The sequence below is a fragment of the Marmota marmota genome, unplaced genomic scaffold (assembly GCF_001458135.2).
Source record: "Marmota marmota marmota unplaced genomic scaffold, marMar, whole genome shotgun sequence".
Lineage (NCBI taxonomy): Eukaryota > Metazoa > Chordata > Mammalia > Rodentia > Sciuridae > Marmota > Marmota marmota.
In genome coordinates, this window is record NW_026000005.1 from 45,142,878 (window position 1) to 45,162,657 (window position 19,780).

The 19,780-nt window shown below is 44.9% G+C and overlaps 1 protein-coding gene and 1 long non-coding RNA gene across 2 annotated transcripts in view; one reads left to right on the forward strand and one right to left on the reverse strand.

Annotated features, from left to right (window-relative positions):
- Dner (delta/notch like EGF repeat containing) overlaps window positions 1–19,780 on the reverse strand; it is a 294,692-nt gene that overhangs the window by 251,760 nt on the left and 23,152 nt on the right.
- Window positions 13,449–16,382, forward strand: LOC125618277. Its single transcript, XR_007349520.1, has 3 exons — window positions 13,449–14,024; window positions 14,897–15,104; window positions 15,522–16,382. It is a non-coding gene; the product is annotated as an uncharacterized LOC125618277 (long non-coding RNA).

Genomic DNA, 19,780 nt, shown 5'->3' on the forward strand with positions numbered 1-19,780 from the left:
CACTTAAGCCAGGCCAGTAGCACTGACAATTAGCACTTTTACATAATTCCCTAAAACATCTACTGGAAAATATACTATTAGGAGGAAATATAATCAGCAGCATATTGTCAAAATGTTTAAGTAGATGGGTAAATATTGGCCTCAAATGGTTACAATGCAATATTCAAGCAATAACAAAGAATGCCCAAATGTTGGTGTTGAATATTTCTAACCTACAGTGTTAAGCATAAGGTCTACCAAAGCAATGCCTAATTGGATTTGAAGTCAAACTAAAATAGGGCCTAGTACAAATCCCAAGCTCTGTTAGAACTTGGGATCATCTTTGACATGGGTTGAAGGAGAGTCAAAAATATTCTGGGTCTTTCTCTTTTTTTTTTAATTTTTACTAGTTATTGATGGACCTTTATTCATTTATTTGTTTATATGTGGTGCTGAGAATCAAACCCAGTGCCTCACACATACCTCTGAGCCACAACCTCAGCCCTGGGTCTTTCTTTCTTTACATGGAAGCTCAGGGTCACCTCTCCTTCATCTCTGCAAATCTAGAGCTCTATCAGGAGCACCTCCATTCCGGCAACCTCCTATTAGCTGATCTTTTTGTTCTAATTTCCACTCCGTTCCAACCACTGTGCATGTCAGATAAATAGTCTACATCACATTTTCATCTAATCCCACCTCTATTCAAAACCCCAAATTTCTCAGCAATCACCTAACCTAGTCCCAGGCCTGGTATCCAAATTCAGACTCCAAGACTTGGTTCTACCTGCTCATGGAGATTTCATACCCAATCCTCATCACTCCCCATATGGCCTAACTGCTCACCTCACCACCTTCAGCACAAAGCCCAGCTCCCTGTCTGCACTCATAATGTTCTTTAAGTACACTACATCCTCTTCCCTTCCCCCTTAACACTCTTCTGCCTTCTTCCCCTTCCTGGTGGTGATCAGTATCACATAAGTATTGTGAGAAAGATCACAAAGAAATCACTGGTATATCTTCCATTTCTGTTTCCAAAAACAATCTCATGTGGCACATCATAAAAAGCACAGTTGCAGTAGAACAAACCTCAAACACAAATAATACAGGTGAGGAGGAGTGGGAATCATATTTTTTAAGGCTAAAGGTAGAAGAGTCCCTACAGTGAAGCACGAAAATTACTTCTGAGCTTCATAGCAAGCGTGGCAAAAGATAATACAGGATAAAGTAAGTAGTTTTTATCTGAGTTTTATCTTATGAACTCATCAGTAGAGATGCAATTTCCTCAGCTCTGAACCAAAGGACATGTCCACATGTCATTATAGTAAGGACATTTAACAACATGATGCATGGCCTGCCCGACAGCTGTTTCACAGGAAGTGCAGCCCATACAGCTGTTTCTTACCATGACAATGCGATTCTGTTGGGGGCTGGAAAGATGCAGCCCAGGTGTACAGTGTCCCGTATACCTTCACCCATGTCAAAGATGATCCCAAGTTCTTACAGAGCTGGGGACTTGTACTAGACCCTATTTTATTTTGACTTCAAATCCAATTAGGCATTGCTTTGGTAGACCTTATGCCTAACACAGAAGGAAGGAAGAGAGGGAGGGAGGAAAAGAAATCATATGGAACTTCTTATTCCAGTAAGAAAACTTGAGAATCCCTTGTCTTAAGGAGAACCTTAAGTACAGGTGTCCTGCTGGACTTCCATGCAAAACGGAGGGAGGCCCTCACCAATACCCGAAGGGAGCCGACCAAACGCTGTTCCTCTGAGGGTGAAGCTGACAGAGGGGATGCTTGGGCAGAAAAATACAAAAGTCACCCTGACAGAGAGGACCTGATATCCCTGGGAAGAAGAACCAGGAGAAACACCCGAAGACCACCTCTGAAATAGCTGTGCGTCCCGTGCTCAGTGATGTGCAGCACGCTGCGACTCCTCTTCCCTGTCACAGGCATGGAAAGACCCAGTGGAGAGGACTGTCCAAACATCCCCCCCCAACCCTGGGTCACAAGTGGCCTGGATAACGGCTCCTGCTCAGCAGGACACAGCCCCTGGAGCGGCTCACCAGGATTCAGTGGCAACTGACGGGTTGAATGGCTTGCACCGCCCTCTCTCTCTTTCTATGGACAGCAGTGCATCTGTCCAAAGCAGCATTCTGATTTGGCCATTCTGCAAAGTGACATGTAGAAAAATGTAACAAAGAAAGCACTGTATGAGGCTTCAGAGAATTTCTGATGAGCCAATGCCTTTGAGAATGCTAAGCACAGTATTTTAATCAAAAAAGTTCCTGGGAGCAGACCTCTTTAATGACTGACTGTTACATAAGCTGCTCAAGGTCACAAGCACCAAGGGGTGCCGATGTTCATCACCAGTTTTGTTCTTTATGTTTCCTCAATTTTTTTTTCTTTCAGAATTTGACACACAGTTATCCCAGAGCATCTGTCCCAATAAATTAGAGCCAGTTGAAGGCTGTGTGTCCCCTATGCTTGTCTCTACCCCCAACACATTTTTTGACAAGAGTGTTGTCTATTATAATGGAAGCTGAGATGTTTCCATAGATCTATTTTTCCAACAAGTCTATGTTAAGTTTAAAATAAAAAAGATAAAGTAAAACTTTAGTATAATGAGGGAAGAGGGAGAAAAGACTTGAAAAAAATAAGGGAGGAAGTGGGGGAGGTCTACACAACAGCCAGAAGTGATCATTTGCTCTCAAATGGTCCTGGGGTTAGCAGGCTCCAGCCTTCTCCAGGGAACGTGAACAAGTCCGTGTGTTCATTTGGCCATGGAGGGACCTGCTGGAGATTCCATGTCAGAGACCACACCATACTGTGTTAACAAGAGATGTCCATAGCAAAGAGTTTTTTAAGCCCAAGCACATGCCAAATAATGCCCCTCACTTCATCCAGACTTAACATGATTTACACAATTGAGAGAAATTTGAGGTCACACCCTCGTGGCTGTGTCCACCACCATTCAGACATGAAGCTCTCATGGCCAGTAGGATCCAGCTCTGGAAGTGCTGCCACTTCACCTGTCTTCACCTCCTGATGGGAGGCCTTGCTGGAAAGACCACCGTGGCATGGTGTGGGCTCCTGGCATGCTCACCTGACCTTCACCTAAAATTCGCCCGAGGAAAGATCACTGTCAGGGAGACTGTGTGCATCGTTTTGTGTCCAGAAAAGACAGGGGCAGCTTCTAATATCTTGATCCAGAAAGAGTAGGCATTCCTATTACAGAATAAGAATATAACTTGGAAGTCTCTGAGGCAGGAAAAGATGAAATGGGGAATCATAAAATTTTTCTAAATAAATAACAACATGAGTGGAGAATTCTCACTGAGTGTAGTAACGCAGGAAATGTCCATTCCAAAATGGTTACGATCCACTCAAGCACATCAATCCTGCTCAAGTTGCACAGAGTGGCTTCAATATCTTCCCTTCAGAGCAAAGCTGCTGAGCCAGCCCCCTGGAGGAAGGGCCCCTACGGACCCTACATCATTCAGAAACCATTAAAGTTCCGGAAATGCTGTTACAGCAATCCTCACTGGGCATCAAGCAATCGTGGTTATTTACAGTCAGAAAAGACCAGAGTCGTTCAAAGGATCCAGACCAGATTTGAGCACATGATGCAGGGTTTAAAGGCACTATAAATGGTCACCTTGGAAGCTGACTCCAGTTCAATCTTATCAGGGAAAGCCCCTCGCTATGTCTCCTACAAGGTCAAGGTCAACGAGGCCTCCATGCCTTCTCATGATGACACCTGTGAACGTATGATCCAGGGTACTACAGGCTGCATGTGATGGTGCTGGGAGAGTCCTTCCAGCTGCCTGTATTTGTCATCACAGGGGTGAGTCACAACACTCCAGGGGAGGCACTGGCTGGCATCCTGGGGAGGCACGTCACTCAAAACAGATTGGCTTGACTATAGGAATGAAACGGATTGTCCACACAGGTTTCTCCAAAGAACCAGAACCTTATAAAGGGAAGAGGATGTTACTGCAGCAGCCATAGATATCTAAATAGACAATTGTAGGCAATGCCAATTCTGCATTAAGTCAAGACGTAGTGAAAAAGTGTACTAGGAAAAAAGCACTTAATGCTTAAAAATGTGGGAGCAGGATTGTGTCTAGCATGGTGCTGCCCATCAGGACTCGCTGAGATGATAGAAACGTTCTATTCTCCATAAGCCACCCACAATGCAGCGTTTGTGCACTCACTCAAAGTTTGGCTACTGTGAGTAAAAGACTGAATTTTTAATTCTATGTATTTGCAACTAATTTAAAAGCTGCTGACTACCACATAAACAGTACAGGCCTAGTGATTAATTTCAACTATGAAATAAGGGCAAAATATGTGATAGTGGTTGCCTGTTGGTCAATTTTTTTTTCTTTTTTATGCTTTTTTCTTTTTCCAAATTTTTTAAAATAACGAACACAGATTATTTTTATAGTCGGAAAAAATTATGCTGAAAATGTCGAAAGGACAAGACAGGACAACTTCCACACTTCTTGTATCTGACGCCTGCCATTCTGAGAAGGCCATTATAAAACTGAGTCGTGCTCCAGCTGATCAATAACCTACAAAGATGAACCACTGCTGGCACCCAAATAAACCATCACTCATCAAGAGGCCCCAGTTCAGATCTGCCTGAAGTCCACCAGCTGCAGCTGACTGGCTTTTCTGTGAGCACTTGAACTTGCTGCTGTTCTCACCTCAGGCTTCCCAAGTTTCTCTGCCGTATTCCCAAGTCTCCTCCTTATGGCTGCTTAAAGTTCACTGCTCAGGAGGTTGAGACAGGAGATTGCAAGTTCAAAGCCAGCCTCAGCAACTTAGCAAGGCCCTCAGCAACTTAGCAAGACCCTATCACAAAATAAAAAAAATATAAAAAGGGCTGGGGATGTGACTCAATGGTTAAGCAACCCTGGGTTCAATCCCTGGTACAAAAACAAAATTTACTGCTCAAGTTAAATGTTGCCTCCTATCCAATGTAACCAACCAGTCACCTATGTGGTCACTACATTTAACTCTCTGCACTTCTGATCTCCTGCTATTTTCTTGTTTATTTATTTTTTATCAGTCTCTGTGAAATATATATGAGCTGTAAATCAGCAGGAATCCTGAGTGGCTTATCTCCTGCTCTATCCCCACCACTCTCTCCATTCATTCCTTTATCACAAATGACCATGAGCTCTAACAATGAGGACAACAGCTGGATTTGGTGGTGAGAATGACTTTGCTTTCATGAAGCATGCAGCCCACCTGCTCTATTCGACTCTATGAGGCCAAATATTTATGGGGAAGCTACAAGGAATGTCTACTTCCAATTCCCAGACACAAGGGAATGCACATTATAAACGGTGATTTCTGTCACTTGTTGCCTGGTGCTCAACAGGGAGCTGGGGGATGTCCCTCCTAAAGAGAAGCCACCTCAGAAAGGACATTCACAAGCTGTCAGCATTAGTCATGTTTTTATTCTTTTTCTTTTTTCAGAACTGGGGATGGAACCCAGGGGTGCTCTATCACTGAGCTTCATCCCCAGCCCTTTTATTTTTATTGTGACACAGGATCTCATTAAACTGCCCAGGCTGGCCTTAAACTTGTGATCCTCCTGCTTCATCCTCCCAAGTCACTGGCATCACAAGTGTGTGCACTCCAGCAACACCAGCCATCTTTTCCATAAAAATCATGTTGCTGGGCTGGGGTTGTGGCTCAGTAGCAGAGCACTTGCCTCGCACATGTGAGGTACTGGGTTCAATCCTCAGTACCGCGTGAAAATAAACATATAAAATAAATGTTATATAATTTTATGTTATATAAAATAAACATATATAAAATAAAGGTATTGTGTCCATATACAACAAATAGATAGATAGATGATAGATAATAAATAAATAAAATCATGTTGCTCCTGAAGGTTTCAGTCCTACATTGCTCAAAGCTCAGGCAGCACACTGGGAATTGTTGACAGAGATTGACGTGCATGTCTTTGTATGTGTGCGCACAAGCACATGTGTGTGTCTAAGTGGGGGTATGAATGACCAACACTGAATACACACTGGAGAGCATGAGCCAGGCTACATAACACATGCCACCAAAGACGCCTCCCCACTATGAGGACAAGTCGGGGACCTGTAGAAGGAGCTATGCTGCTTTCACGGGACCAGAGCGGGGCTTGCCTGCAGTGCCATAGGTGGCATCAGAACAGGGCCGTCTCGTGACCAGACCTCTCTCTGTCAGGCCCAACAGGTCCCAGTGGCTACTCTCTGCCAACCTCGACACCACAGATCACCGGGCCCCATCAGCTCTGATCCCAGGCCTGAATGCACTTTGAGCCAGTTCAAAGAATTTGCAGACAGGAATTTTATCCGAGCTGCCACTTTCACGACTCATCAATATCCAGCAGAGAACTAGACTTAAAGGTGACACAAAGGACAGGGAGCAGTGGCAGACACAGGCCTTCCTCATCTCTCATTGCTGAGTATGTCCCTGAAGGCTAATGATCCAAGAAGCAATCTTGTTATCTTCCAAAGGGATGCTCTCAAGTCCTGCCTCCAAGTCGGCTCAGATTTCAAAGAGGAAATGACCAACAGGCCCCTGCTAGGGCCACAGCTGTCTGTATCTACTCATTATTACTTTAAAGCACCAGTGGGCTTTCAATGGAAGAGGAACCAGACCTCTCTCTGTCAGGCCCAACAGGTCCCAGATCCCAGGGCTTGTGCCCAGCCTGCCATCAGCCCAGTGAGGACCAGCGTGTTGTGAGCAGTGAGGTCTGTCTTCTAAGAGGAGCTGACACAGGGAGCCCCCAGGACACAGGACTTCTAGGGATGCCCACGGGCATTTCTGGGGCATCTCAGAAGGACTAGGAGGGCAGGAAGCTGCAGTTCTCTTGGGCACTGCTGCCGCAGCTGCTGGGGAATCTTCACTCCCTACCCTCATCAGTACCATTGCAGAGGTGCCTCAAAAACACTGCCCTTGACTTTTGCCTGAGCTGCAAACAAGGAGCCCCCAGACCCACACACAGAAGGGCAGGCTTCAGCCACATCGTGAGATCCCAGGCAAGCAGTGACCAGTGGGTACACCTACCTGCTTTAAACACATCTGACATTTGCTAAATTATAGTTTAATAAGGTTAAATGAGCATGAAAAAAAAAATGGCCACACAGCTTATCTGCCAAGTGCTGATGGTAGTCCCATCCTTAGATCCTGTTCGTGAGCTTCTCTTTTAGTCTCCGTATCCCATCCATCCCTGTTTTTAGCCACTTCAACAAAGTCCTCCTCTCTAAACAACACAACTGGAGAGTGTTTGTGCACAGGACCTGCAGACAAGTATCTCCTGAGGAGAATTCCTTCAAAGATCCCAAGGGGTTCTGAGTCACCTGTGTGCATAGTTAGTGAGGAACAGCAGGAAGGCTGCGGATGGGGCCACCGGAGCTGGGGCTGGGGCTGGGGCCACCCAGAGCTGGGGCTGGGGCCGGGGCTGGGGTGGGAGACCTGACTGAATCTATTCCTCCCCAGCCCCTGCAGAATTCACTGCAAAAACCGACTTGAGATTCTCATGAGAAGTATTTCCCATTCCATGAAACATTATAGAGCTGTGTAAAGTGGAGAGGAAGGTTTACCATTCCCTCACCCTGATGTAGTGACTGGGGACCATGTCCCCGACAATCTACCCGACAGATGTACCTGCCCTTGGCCTGCCCATCTGCCCAGGAAGCTGGACAGAGATGATTCTCTCTTCCCCTTTTCTTGAGCATGGTTTCCTGTGAAACCCCACTGCTGGCCCACTTGAGTATGTAGTGTCATCTGCAGAGTCTGGTTCTTCCCACTTCAATTTCTCCATGACTCATGACCCTAAGATTCTTCCTCCTTGGTTTCCTCTTGAAGAAGAAACTTCATCTTCATCTCCCCAGATTCGCCATCTGAGCCACCTAATCCCTTTAGAGCCTCAGCCTGTTTGGGCTGCTCTTCTGCCTTCTGGGTAACTCCGTGGTTGGCACTGCTTTCCTTCCCATGTCTCTTCCACATGTGAGGCATGTTCTTCTGGCTCCCAGGCTAGGGACAGCTTCTACTGCTAGTAGACTGTGCTTTGTGTCTCCAACGTTGCATCTCTCTCCTGTCTTCCCACAGCATCATGAATGAGGTCACCCAGGTACAATCTGTGATGGGATGGGGGGCCAGTCCGAGTTCTCCCATCACCTAGATTTCAGGAACATGTTTAAAGTTTCCAGTCCCTCTTTTGACTCACTTTACACATGATGCCAAACACTCAGAGCTGATAGAAGGAGTAGAAGCCAGGTGCAAATTCCCACTGCTCACAGCTCTGGGCAGCTATGATTTTGAAAAACAGAGCCACCCTCTTCTTTTCATTAAAACGCCCCTGTCCCCTAGAGTAGATGCATGATGATGATTATTTTAATCTACATTAACAATAGTAGTCAAAGAATTCTGTAGAGTATGACTTAAGTTTCAAAATGTTCTCATCTTCAATATGCAAGTGAAAGACAAAGATTCACTTTCAGGTTTTGGAAGCAGCTCCACCATCACAGTCACATTGTCAATATTCTAAATTTGGAAGGGAATCAAAGCAATAACCAGATGCCCATGACCTCATCATGACTGTGTCCTGACAGATGGAAAAAATTAATTATGACCTTCAAGTTGCGTAGGCTGGGGGGACTTGGCCGGGTGGTCTACCCCCAGGTTTACATAAATGAGTTACGTGGGGAAGGAGTTTGCTGAGTCAGCAGAGCATCAGTTGTGCACATACCTTCCTTTGCCCAAAGGTCAATCGGGAGCTTTAGATTTCCTCTTAATGAGCTTCGTTCATAAAATGCATGTTGAGCCCCATCCACACCAGAATTCTCCACACAAAACCATGTATGACGATGGCCAGGTTCGAGGCCTGTGTTCTCTGGGGCCACACAAGTGACAGCCATTTGCTCCTCCCTGATTACTACTAAAGGACTCTGAGTCGGTCATCCTTCATCCTGCCCACCAGCTTCCCCAGTGACTCTTCCAATCCCTCCACCACATAGTGGAAATACTACAGAACCACCTTCAGCCTGGATGTTATAGAATTGGGGAGGTGTTACAGGTTGAATTGTGTCCCCCCAAAATAATATGCCATGTCCTTACCCCCCAATACCTCAGAATGTGACCTTATTTGAAAATAGAGTCTGTACAGAGGTAACCAAGTTGAAATGAGATTGTTAGGGTGGACATTACTCCAATATGACCGGTGTCCTTAAAAAGGGTGACAGCTGGACACAGAGAGCCATGCAGGAGGAGGGAAGATGTGAAGACACACGGGAGGAGGCCATGTGAGGACAGAGGTTGGCCCAGGAAAGCCAACGTGGCCAGTGAGGCACCAGGAGCTGCAGAGAGGCGGGCAACCACGTGTCCCTCACGGCCCCCAAAAGGAAGCAACCTGGCTGGCACCCGAGCTCACACCTGCAGCCTCCAGAGCTGCAGGATAACGAAGACATGTCTGTTCCTCACTTCAAGTCACATGCAGTTTGCCACGGCAGCCCTAGGAAACGTGCACAGAAGGCTTCTTGTTTTGTTTCTGATTGTGGTTCCAATATTTGAAGAAAAATAACTATTCACAACCCTGTAACTATCCTAGAGCATCATGGGAGAGTCGTGGTTCTCACCACAGGCCACACAGAAGAATGCCCAAGCCTGCCCTCCATTGAAAGGCCTGGGATTATAAGCCACACACCTCAACATTGTTCATGTCAAACCTGAGGCCAATTCCATCACTCTAGGAATCCAGTCAGCACAAGCTAGCACATAAAAACTGGGTGCCTCCCTTCTACTCCAGAGGGACACTGTGTGCCAGTGCGTGTAATCATGCACAGTAACAGCAACCCAATTCATTTGGAAAAGGACTGTGCAGTACTTTTCTCAAAAAAAGAAATACAAATGGCCAACAAACGCATGAAAAAAAAAGTGTTCACCATCCCTAGCAATCAGGGAAATGCAAATCAAAACTACACTGAGATTCCATCTCACTCCAGCCAGAATGGCATCCATCAAGAATACAAATAACAGTCATTGCTAACAAGGACACTGGGGGTGGGGGGGAGAGTATGTGCATACTTTGTGGTGGGACTGCAAATTAGTATAACCACTCTGGAAAGCAGTATGGAGGTTCCTCAAAAGACTAGGAATGGAACCACTCTATGACCCAAATAACCCACTCCTTGGTATTTATCCCAAAGAACTAAAGTTAGCACATTAGAGTAATACATGCATGCCAATGTTTATAGCAGCACAATGCACAATATCCAAATTATGGAACCAGCCTAGGTGCACTTCAACAGATGAATGGATAAAGAAAATGTGGTGTACATACATGATAGAGTTCTACTCAGCCATAAAGAAGAATAAAATTATGTCATTAACTGGTAAATGGATGGAACTGGAGAACATGCTAAGTGAAATAAACCAGACTCAGAAAGTCAAGGGTTGAATGTTTTCTCTCATATGTGGAAGTTAGGAGCAGGGAAATAAATTTTTAAAGGGGGGTAAGGGGTTCTCACAAGTGTAAAGGGAAGGCCAATAGAGTAAAGGAAGGGAATGGATGGGGAGGAAGAGGGAATGAGGAAGAACTAGGAATAAACTCTAACAAATCATGCTATGTCCACGTACAACTATACCATAATGAATTCTGCTGTAATATACAATTTTGATGCACCAATTAAAATGTTAATAATGATATTATAAAGGAGATCAGTAGAACAGAGCAAGCAGATCAGGGAAGGGAAAGAAAAGGAATGTGATTGATTGATATGTACTATGTGCTTGTACAAATATGGCATGATGAATTCCTCTACTATATATAATTATAACACACCATTAGTTTTTGTCATTGTTGTTGTTTGTTTGTTTTTTAACAAAAGGAGTTTTAAAAGTTAGGTCTCCCCTACTGCAAACTTTAAGGGCATCTGATTCGAACCTGCATGATATGATCATGGCATAGTGATTCTGGGCTTGTTCACCAAATCTTAAAACACTGGGAAAAAAGGGTCACCCTTTACCACCCACAAGTAAAGAGTAAAAGGAAACTCGATGTTCACAAAGAGTAATAATGTCTGATTCCCATTAGTCCCAACATACAGTCCTAGGTACGTGAGACAATGTGGTACAAAGAATCTGACACATTAAAACACCTGAGGCACACATGGCTCTGCAGAAAGGGCCAACGCGCAGAGCTGCCTCAGGGAAGGCTTGCTGCATCCTGAAGGGCTCCCTCGGCTGCTCTGTGTGAAGTGGACCAGGGATCTGCTCTTGTGGGCAACTCCTGCGTAGCAGACTGGATGCACCTGGTAATTCATAACAACCAGAAAAGAATCGCTGACCCTTGATGCCACATAGTCACCAATTTCATCCTTCCCTGAAAGCAGGTATCACATAGAGCACAACCTGATGAGTGAGCAACTTGGTCTCCACACTGCAGTGCTGAGGGCAGTCCAGAGCCTGGAACTTCTCCACCAGAGACAAGCAGGTGAACTCGGAGGGTCACACAGCCCACTGTCCTAGTCTGTATTCTATGGCTGCAACTCAATACCACGCACTGAGTAATTTATGAAAACAAAAGGTTTTTTTCAACTCATGATTCTGAAGTCTGAGAAGTTCAAGTTCAGGGGGCCACGTCTAGTGAGGTCCTTCAGGCTGGTGGGAACTCTCTACAGAGTCCCAAGGCAGGACAGGCATCATGAGGCAAGACAGAACATCCTAGCCCAGGTCTCTCCTCCTCTTGTCATAAAGCGACTCTCCCATTGGATTAGGGCCCCACCTCCCAAAGGTCCTACTTCCAAATAGTACAGCTACATGAAGTTTCCACCCTACCAACACCTCACAATGGTGACTAAATATCAATGATTCGGGAGAGGACATTCAACCACAGCACTTAGTTTTCTCATCAATGCTATTTCTCCTAAAAATAACGGCCACAAAAATTCATCTTTCCAACAGTGTCCAAGTTGGAGAATATATAAAGAAGTTCAAGAAAACGTCCAAAATTTCTAGAAATATCCATTCATTGACTGAGCATATGTAAGATCTCTAGAATTGTTAAACCCCTCCTGTGTGTTAGGCACAGAGTTAGTAACTAAGGATACGTTGATGAAGACAACCCTTATAAATAGACCAGCTTCGGAAGTGAATGAGAGGGCAGAGAAAGATAATTAAAGAATATCCGATGGGGCTGAGGATGTACCTCAGTGGTGGAGCACTTGCCTAGCGTGTGCTCCACCAGTACCACCAAAAAAATAAAAAGAAATAAAAACAGAATTACAGTCTCAAAAATAGAAGCATACATAGTGGGGTACTGGTAGAAAGCTCAACAACCAGCTCTATGGGGACATGGGAACCCTGATTTGTAGCCTCTGCCAATTTCCATGGTATAAATTCCCACATGGCCAATTTCAAGTTGCCAACATCACATCAAATAACTTGCACAATTTCAAATAACTTAACAACCATTGATACAAAACTGGTACTAGCTGGTACCAGGATATCATATAAGAGACTGATACTAGACAAAGATAGAGAATGCTTAAAAAGTAATGGACCAGGCCCCATCTCTAATGCTAAGTCATGGATCCCAAACATCTCATCCATGACCTCAAAATAGCGTAATAGTGGACTGGATGCACCTGGTCATCACTGATCAGTGAAGAACCACTGACTCCCAGGTACCTATTCAGTTTCTATAAGGGATAGAATTATAAGCCAAGGTCACTCTTGTAACCTAGTGTCACTCGCCTAAGTCATTTATCTTCAAGAGAAAGGAGTTTGGTCCCTCCTAGAGAAAAGCATTCAAACTGACAGTTGGGTGTTCTATAGATAGCATGATTTAGCTGAACGCAGTAGTGCACGCCTATAATTCCAGCAACCCAGGAGGTTGAGCCAGAGAATCGTAAGTTCAAGATCAGCCTTGGAAAGTCACAAGATCCAGTCTCAAAAAATACAAAGGTCTATGGATATAGCCCAGTAGTAGAGCACCTTTGGGTTTGGTCCCCAATAAAACACACACACACACACACACACACACACACACAGCAAATCCCTTCCTAGTTACCCCAAAACACTCAAAGCTGTCAGCCTTTTTCAGTGATTCTTCAAATTCTGCATTCTTTACCACAGGTGCCCACTCAGCTCCTGAGTCCCAGGGGAGCCACGCAGCACCATCCCAGAGGTACTCCAGGGGAGTGAGAATGATTTGCAAGGTTTCTCAAGCAGGCTCTGCTCTTCCAGCCTGTGACTCCTTCCTCCAAAACCCTCCAATTTATTAAATAGGTTCTGGAATGTTACACCTCTGCTAACTATATATACTTAGAGTTATTAAAACCTAATCATAAATTTTTGGTGCCAGGATTGAACCCAGGGTGCCTAATCATATAATCTTTAATTTAGCAAATGTGATCTCAAGAATTAGACATAGATACAACAGAACGCTACAAACACATTCCAGAGGAAGCCATGTTAAAAGGGAACAGAAATCACCAAAAATGCAAGAGGACAGATGGGAAGGCGGCTAAGAGACGGGAGATGAGTTCAGGGATGGGTAGATGAAGGCCACCACTGATGGCTGCCCTGCCTCAGTGACAGCTGAGGAGGTAAGATCATATTCGAGAACTAGTTCACAAGTTTTCCCCACAACACACTCACCCCAACCCCCAGGATAAAATTCAGCAGACTACAGACGGAAACTTCCTAAGAAACCATTCACATAGAATTGTTTAATTAAAAGCTGATCCATTTACTCAGATCCTAAGAATTTCCGCCTAAACCTCAGCTTATTCTAATCACTCTAAGGGCAACTGGTCAGTTGGCAAACTGTGGTTAAATATTTCACTGAGGTTTCTAAATATTCGAGACGATCCCATCAATCCCTCTTCCTTCCACTTCTTGTTCATATGATCATCTAAGCACTGGTCACCTCCACTCCATGCAGCAGGATGCAGAAGAACAGGGAAGAACAAGACAGTGATGATCCCAAGCACCACGATGCAAGATCAAGGCCACTTGGACTCCCAGGTTCAGAACCTCAACCACTCTCCTGCCCAAATCCTCGGCTCCTCTGCATGCCATCTGTCCGTTGCCCCTGCTAGTGGATCCCAGTCTGCTTTCCAGCCAACCCGTGGCACTCAGGGATCCCAGGACAAGGGTGTTCGAGGGTCTTAGGGGCCGGCTCTTCCAGCTTCCTCCATGGGGTCTACCCCTTGCCTTCTGTGTTCTCAAGCCACACCGAAGCACTCACTCTCAACAGATGCCTTTTACGTCAAGAGAACAAACTCCATGACAGCCCCCTCAATTCCCTACCTCAGCACCCAAAGCTGATCCATCTTCTCCTCTTTGCGTCCCTTATAGAGCATGAACTACAGCTCCCTGACCACGTGCTTTCTCTGCTTTCTCACTCCGACTCACTCCTCTGTCCACTGAAAGCTGCTTCCATGCCAACAGAACTAAGGTTTGGACAGACTTGTTTTTAAACCTAACAAATACGTCACAGTCCTTCTGGATTGACCACAGCAACTTGTGTCCCTCCTTCCCACCCGTAGCTACATCTGCTTCTGGTCGGCTTCCCACCTCTTCCTCTCACCCTTCCTTTCCAGAATTTTCTCCTGACAAATCTCTTAGATGCTGAAGTTCCTCAAGGGACCATCTTCCCTCCTCTTCTCTTATCTTTTTTCCCTGTTCTGGGTGAGTTGACTTTATTCCTGGCTTCGATTACTATCTATAAGATGACAACTTATATTTATTGTCTTTTGCCTAGATTTGTCTGTTGAATTAATCCTTTATTTAAAAAAATTATTTTAAAAAATCAATGGTAATAATAACAACAGGATAGCAGGAAAATTTGAGAACTTAATATGCATTTTCTCTTCTACTCCTATTTCTTTTTTAAGCAGAGAGAATGGTATTGCTTGGCTGAACACACAGAAGGTGGCTGCAAACACCTCAACTTCTTGGCTTAGTTTCTAGAAGCCAGAGCTACTTGAGATTAGGAGGAGAGATGACTTTGAGGACACAGAGAAATAGGAACGATTACTCCAGATTGTGAAGAAGGTGGAAGTAACAATCCTATGAAAAGAATTCGAATCCAGCTCACCACAGGTGGGTAACACAGCTCAAAGAGCTTGATGGGTGGACTAGGAGAGTGGATTTCTGCACTAAAGCTCCCAGCCTGAATCTAGGCTTTAAGAAGCCCTGGAGGCTTCTGGTTGTTTTGCTTTGGGTTAAGCCAGTGGCCATGCAGAAGTCCACCTGCCTTCAGACCACTATGCAATGGGCATGCTGGAGAAATCACAGGGAGGAAAAGTGAAGGTCCTTGTCCCCACCTGAGCTTCCAGCCAAGATCTAGAAACAACCTGCTTTTCATGCCAGCAATTCTCCAGCCCAGTTATACCATCCCAGGGGACTCCAGAAGTTCCCCTTTCAGCCCTGTCTCAATTACAGATCCATGAGCAAATAAACAGAGTGATTGTGGATTTAGGATACTACATTGTAGGGTAGTTTGTTTCTCAACAACAGGTAACCGAAACGGTGGTTCATGAGTTCCAGGACGCAAGTGATCTTCTACTCATCAGTGGGGGTTGGAGGGGAACAATGCCTCTGTAAATGCTCCAAGAGCTCCAAAGTGTCCTTAGGATGAAACAAAACATTTGACCACAATACACGAAGCTTCCGTCACCTGGCCACAGCCTAACCTCCAGAGAGCGTGACTATGACAGCTTCCCTACAAGAGATGCTACTGTGGTTCCGTCTTACAGACAAGCCAACCAAGGCTGGGAGAGTTTAAGATCTGGCCCAAAGTCACCCAGAGAGTGACAAAGCACACCCACCAGTGTACTGCCTGCCCCCTGGCCCATTTTCCCTTGGCCACATCCCCAATAAAAAGTCCTGGCAGATCAGGTCTTCGTGATTATGACCTACTTACGGCCACCACAAATCATAGAGCAGCATGGGCTGTTCTCCAACTGAAACTAATTTAAAATAATTTACTTTTTTGAAGAATTATAATGAGAATCCATAGTTATAGATAATTTAGATGAAAGCTGTTCTCATGACCCAGTAAAAATAAAGAGACAGCATATGGTTTGGAATAAATGTGATTCTCGAGAATGCAATCTAGATAATCACTGAATTATTATAATCATTCTGGGGCATGTTTTTATCTTTGTTGATTTTTTCCTGTCCACTGGGACTGTGGTTGTATAATAATAACACAGGTTTAGAGGACTCTGATCTCCAGTTGCTTAGCAACCCACAGCTTTGAAGAGAATGAGGGATCAAGGGTCGATGGCAAAATAACGCTGTTTGCAATTCAACAGTTATTTAAAAGTTCTAGAATTATAAAAACTGTTCTGCTTTAAATACAAGTATGCAAATGAATACTTTGCTGGATCAACCATCATTTTTATTTCTGTCCTTACCCTGATTTTGAAGCTGGAATCAATCATGGAAAGAATGACACAAACTTTCTAATTTGAACAACAGCACTATGAGAATGATGCTTCACAAGGCTGTCTCAAGGCAGAGTGTCATCGTTCCTGCCACAGAACAGCTGAAAACATTTTAGGGAAAACCAAATGAAAAAAAAAATGAACATCAGTTACAAAGGACGGCAGCCAGTTCATGGCGCCTCCCAATGAGCATTAGCTGCCATCGCCACCATCATCATCACCATCACCAAAGAGGCACAGGAACACAGGCATGTGTGGACCCAGCAAGTGACAGCCATTCCATAGTGTGCACCTTCCCATTCTTTTTTGGTGGCTGTCAGTGTACAAATCATTTTACATGCTCTCTGTTCATTCATTTGCTGGTTATTCACACAACAAATGGTCGCAGAGCAGCTAGTAAGGCCAGGTGCTTTGCCAGGTACCGTACCAGGCACAGAGCAAGGAACTGGATCACAGGAGACATAGCGCCCACCTCATCGTCTCTCAGGTGCAGAGAGACAGCAAACAAGGAAACAACCCCAAAATCGTACATCATGGCGGGAACTGGTCAGGAAGCGAGCAGGAGGCTAAGACCTGTAGAAGGCGGTCCGAGGAGGACTGTTTCAGGCAGTGATGTGTAATGGTGACCTGAAGGATGAGGGGGAGCCAGCCCCGGGGAGAGCCAGGAGAAGAGGGGGCTTGAGGCACAACAGAGCAGCTGTGCTTGTGCTGGGAGCCCTTCCAGCATGGGACAGCCACAGTGAGTGAGTTAAGAGGGAGACTTAAGAACTGCAAACTAGGGGCTGGGGCTGGGGCTCAGAAGTAGCCCACTTGCCTGGCATGTGAGAGGCACTGGGTTTGATTCTCAGCACCACATATAATAAATAAAAATAAAAGTCTATCAGTAACTAAAAAAAAAAGAGAGAGAGATTAAAAAGAATTACAAACTATTCCAGAAGTGTTGGAACCTCCAAGCACCCCTCCCCCATTTTGCAGTGCTGGGCGTCAAATCCAGGCTCTCACACTTGCTAGATGAGGATTCTACCACTGAGCTATACCCCTAACTCCTCAAGGTCACATTTTACCAGAAAAAAAATAGACTCATGTTTTCACTGCACACAAAATAGTCTATTGGCAAGGTAGGGCTGTGGATTGATCGCTCATCTGGGGCAGCTCCAGCCTTGCCAGCCACCTCTCCCACACCACCACCACCACCCAGTCAGTCTGGGCCCCCACCCAGGTTCTGAGCCAGTGCCTACCATCATTGCTCATGCCTGGGTCCAGGAAGGTGAGGTCCCAAGAATCTATAGCACAATCCAGAGTAGTTCATAGAAGGCCTGGTGCCAGGCCCACCTTGCCCAACCTGGGCTGGAACAGGCAGAAGTTCCAGGTAGTCAGGTGAACCAACAGAGGCGACCCCAGAGATGCCACACAACCACACCTCATCTGTCGTCAGCCCCACTCAGTGTGGACTCCACCAGGACCCACCGAAATCCAGCCACCAAGAAACCACTGCAGGCTGCCCTTGGCAACCCCTTCTCCATGAGCTTCAGACTGCCTCAGCACCCACTTAGCAAGAAACAAATCTCTGTTAATATAAGAGATCGTGGATGGCTGAATGCCACATTCCTGCCCTAAGTCTAGATATGGACTTTCTGGATGCCCTTAAAATCTGAACCCAAACAAGTGACTGACTGTGGAAATTCCAGTCTTACCAATATGCCAGGAGAGTCTTTTGTGGACTTCATCCCCAGCTCTCTTTGAATTGCAATATAACATGTACAGACACATTGCAAATGAAGCCAAAATCTTGAAATAACGTAAAAGGGCTGGGTCTGGTTGTTTCTAATGCCGCTCTCTTTAGGGAGGAGCATGTTTCTTTCCAATTCTGTGTTATGTACCTTAATGTAAGTGAGATTACTGGTTCGATTTCACGTCTTCTGATTTTTCTTCTCATTTAATCTCCTAAGTGCAAAATTGTCTTGAAAAACATCTTTTACAATGAGTGTTTAAAACTATCAGACAGCTGTACCATTATTTAAACCTTCTCCTATTCTGTACATTTAGGGGTTCTCTCACTGAGACTATTACAAACAATGTGATGACAGTATCTAGGTTTGTACAACTTTGTTCAAATTCCCAATTACTTTCGTACGGCAGACTTCTAAAGCAGGTATTATGGAGTCAAAGACTTTAAGATTCTTAATCCACATTACCTAATTACTTTCAAAAAGTGAACCAATTTGCACATCCAACATTAATATAAGTGCCCATTTTACTTTAAGGGATATACTTTAATGCAATTTGAAATTACTTTAATCTGTCAAAATATTTTAATATCAGTAGCTGCCAAATGTAATCATAGGGCTAATAGAGTAATTTCACACACTATTTATATATCTGGCACTACTTTGGACCATAATGATCTCCAGATGGATCCTCAGTCAACTTCACCTTAACGGTGATTTTATTCCTTTCTGTCTTCTTAATCTGGCTGGTAATTAACAGTGGGCAATGTTTGGCAAGTTCAGGCTGCAACAGAATCTATGCCAGTTCTCTGCCATGGCAAACCCACAGCAGCAGATAGACTGGCTGGAAAGTGCACAGGCGCTCAGCCCTGCCCACCCTGCACTTTCCCAATGCACTCAACAGATGAACCCATGGCATTTATGTAACTTTGAATTTTTTGTAGCCTCAGTCAAGTGGACCAGGTCACAGTCCTACTGTTTAATTATGGAAATTTATGGAGAGAAAGAGGCATTTCCCCAGCATCTACCTGATGACAGATGACAGAAATATGTGGTTGCTGCACCAGCCAGACCACCCTCTCTGAACCACTCCTGGGTCCCTGGGGTACTGTCTGTGGTTTGTGGGAGACGCCACCAAATGGCAGACTTGATTCTCTTCAGGACTTTGACTCCCTCTAGGTATCAGAGTGAATCCTTCATGAAATATCCTGCTTCTCACATTGTGGGCTTCAATAATATGTAGGAGGATCTAATCAACAAGGCTGATTGCTGGTAGATATAAGAAATTGTACATCATCTGAGCACACATTTAAAGTGCATTCTAGAACCTAAGTTTATCCATGCACCTTTAGCCTTGGGGGTTGTTGTCCTACTCTTCCCCTGCTCATCCCCTCCCCTCCTCAGCCTGGCACTGAAGGTGTCTTTCCCCACACTGCAGGAATTGCACCTTGTTGCTACCAAAGCCACTGAGTAGGTGGCTTTAGTAGAGTCATGACTTTCTAATGATGGGAAAATTTAGACATATGTCTCGTTTTGAATTCATTTAAACATATGCAAAGTTTAAAACCATTTAAAATGTGTTTCTGCACACAATTTATTT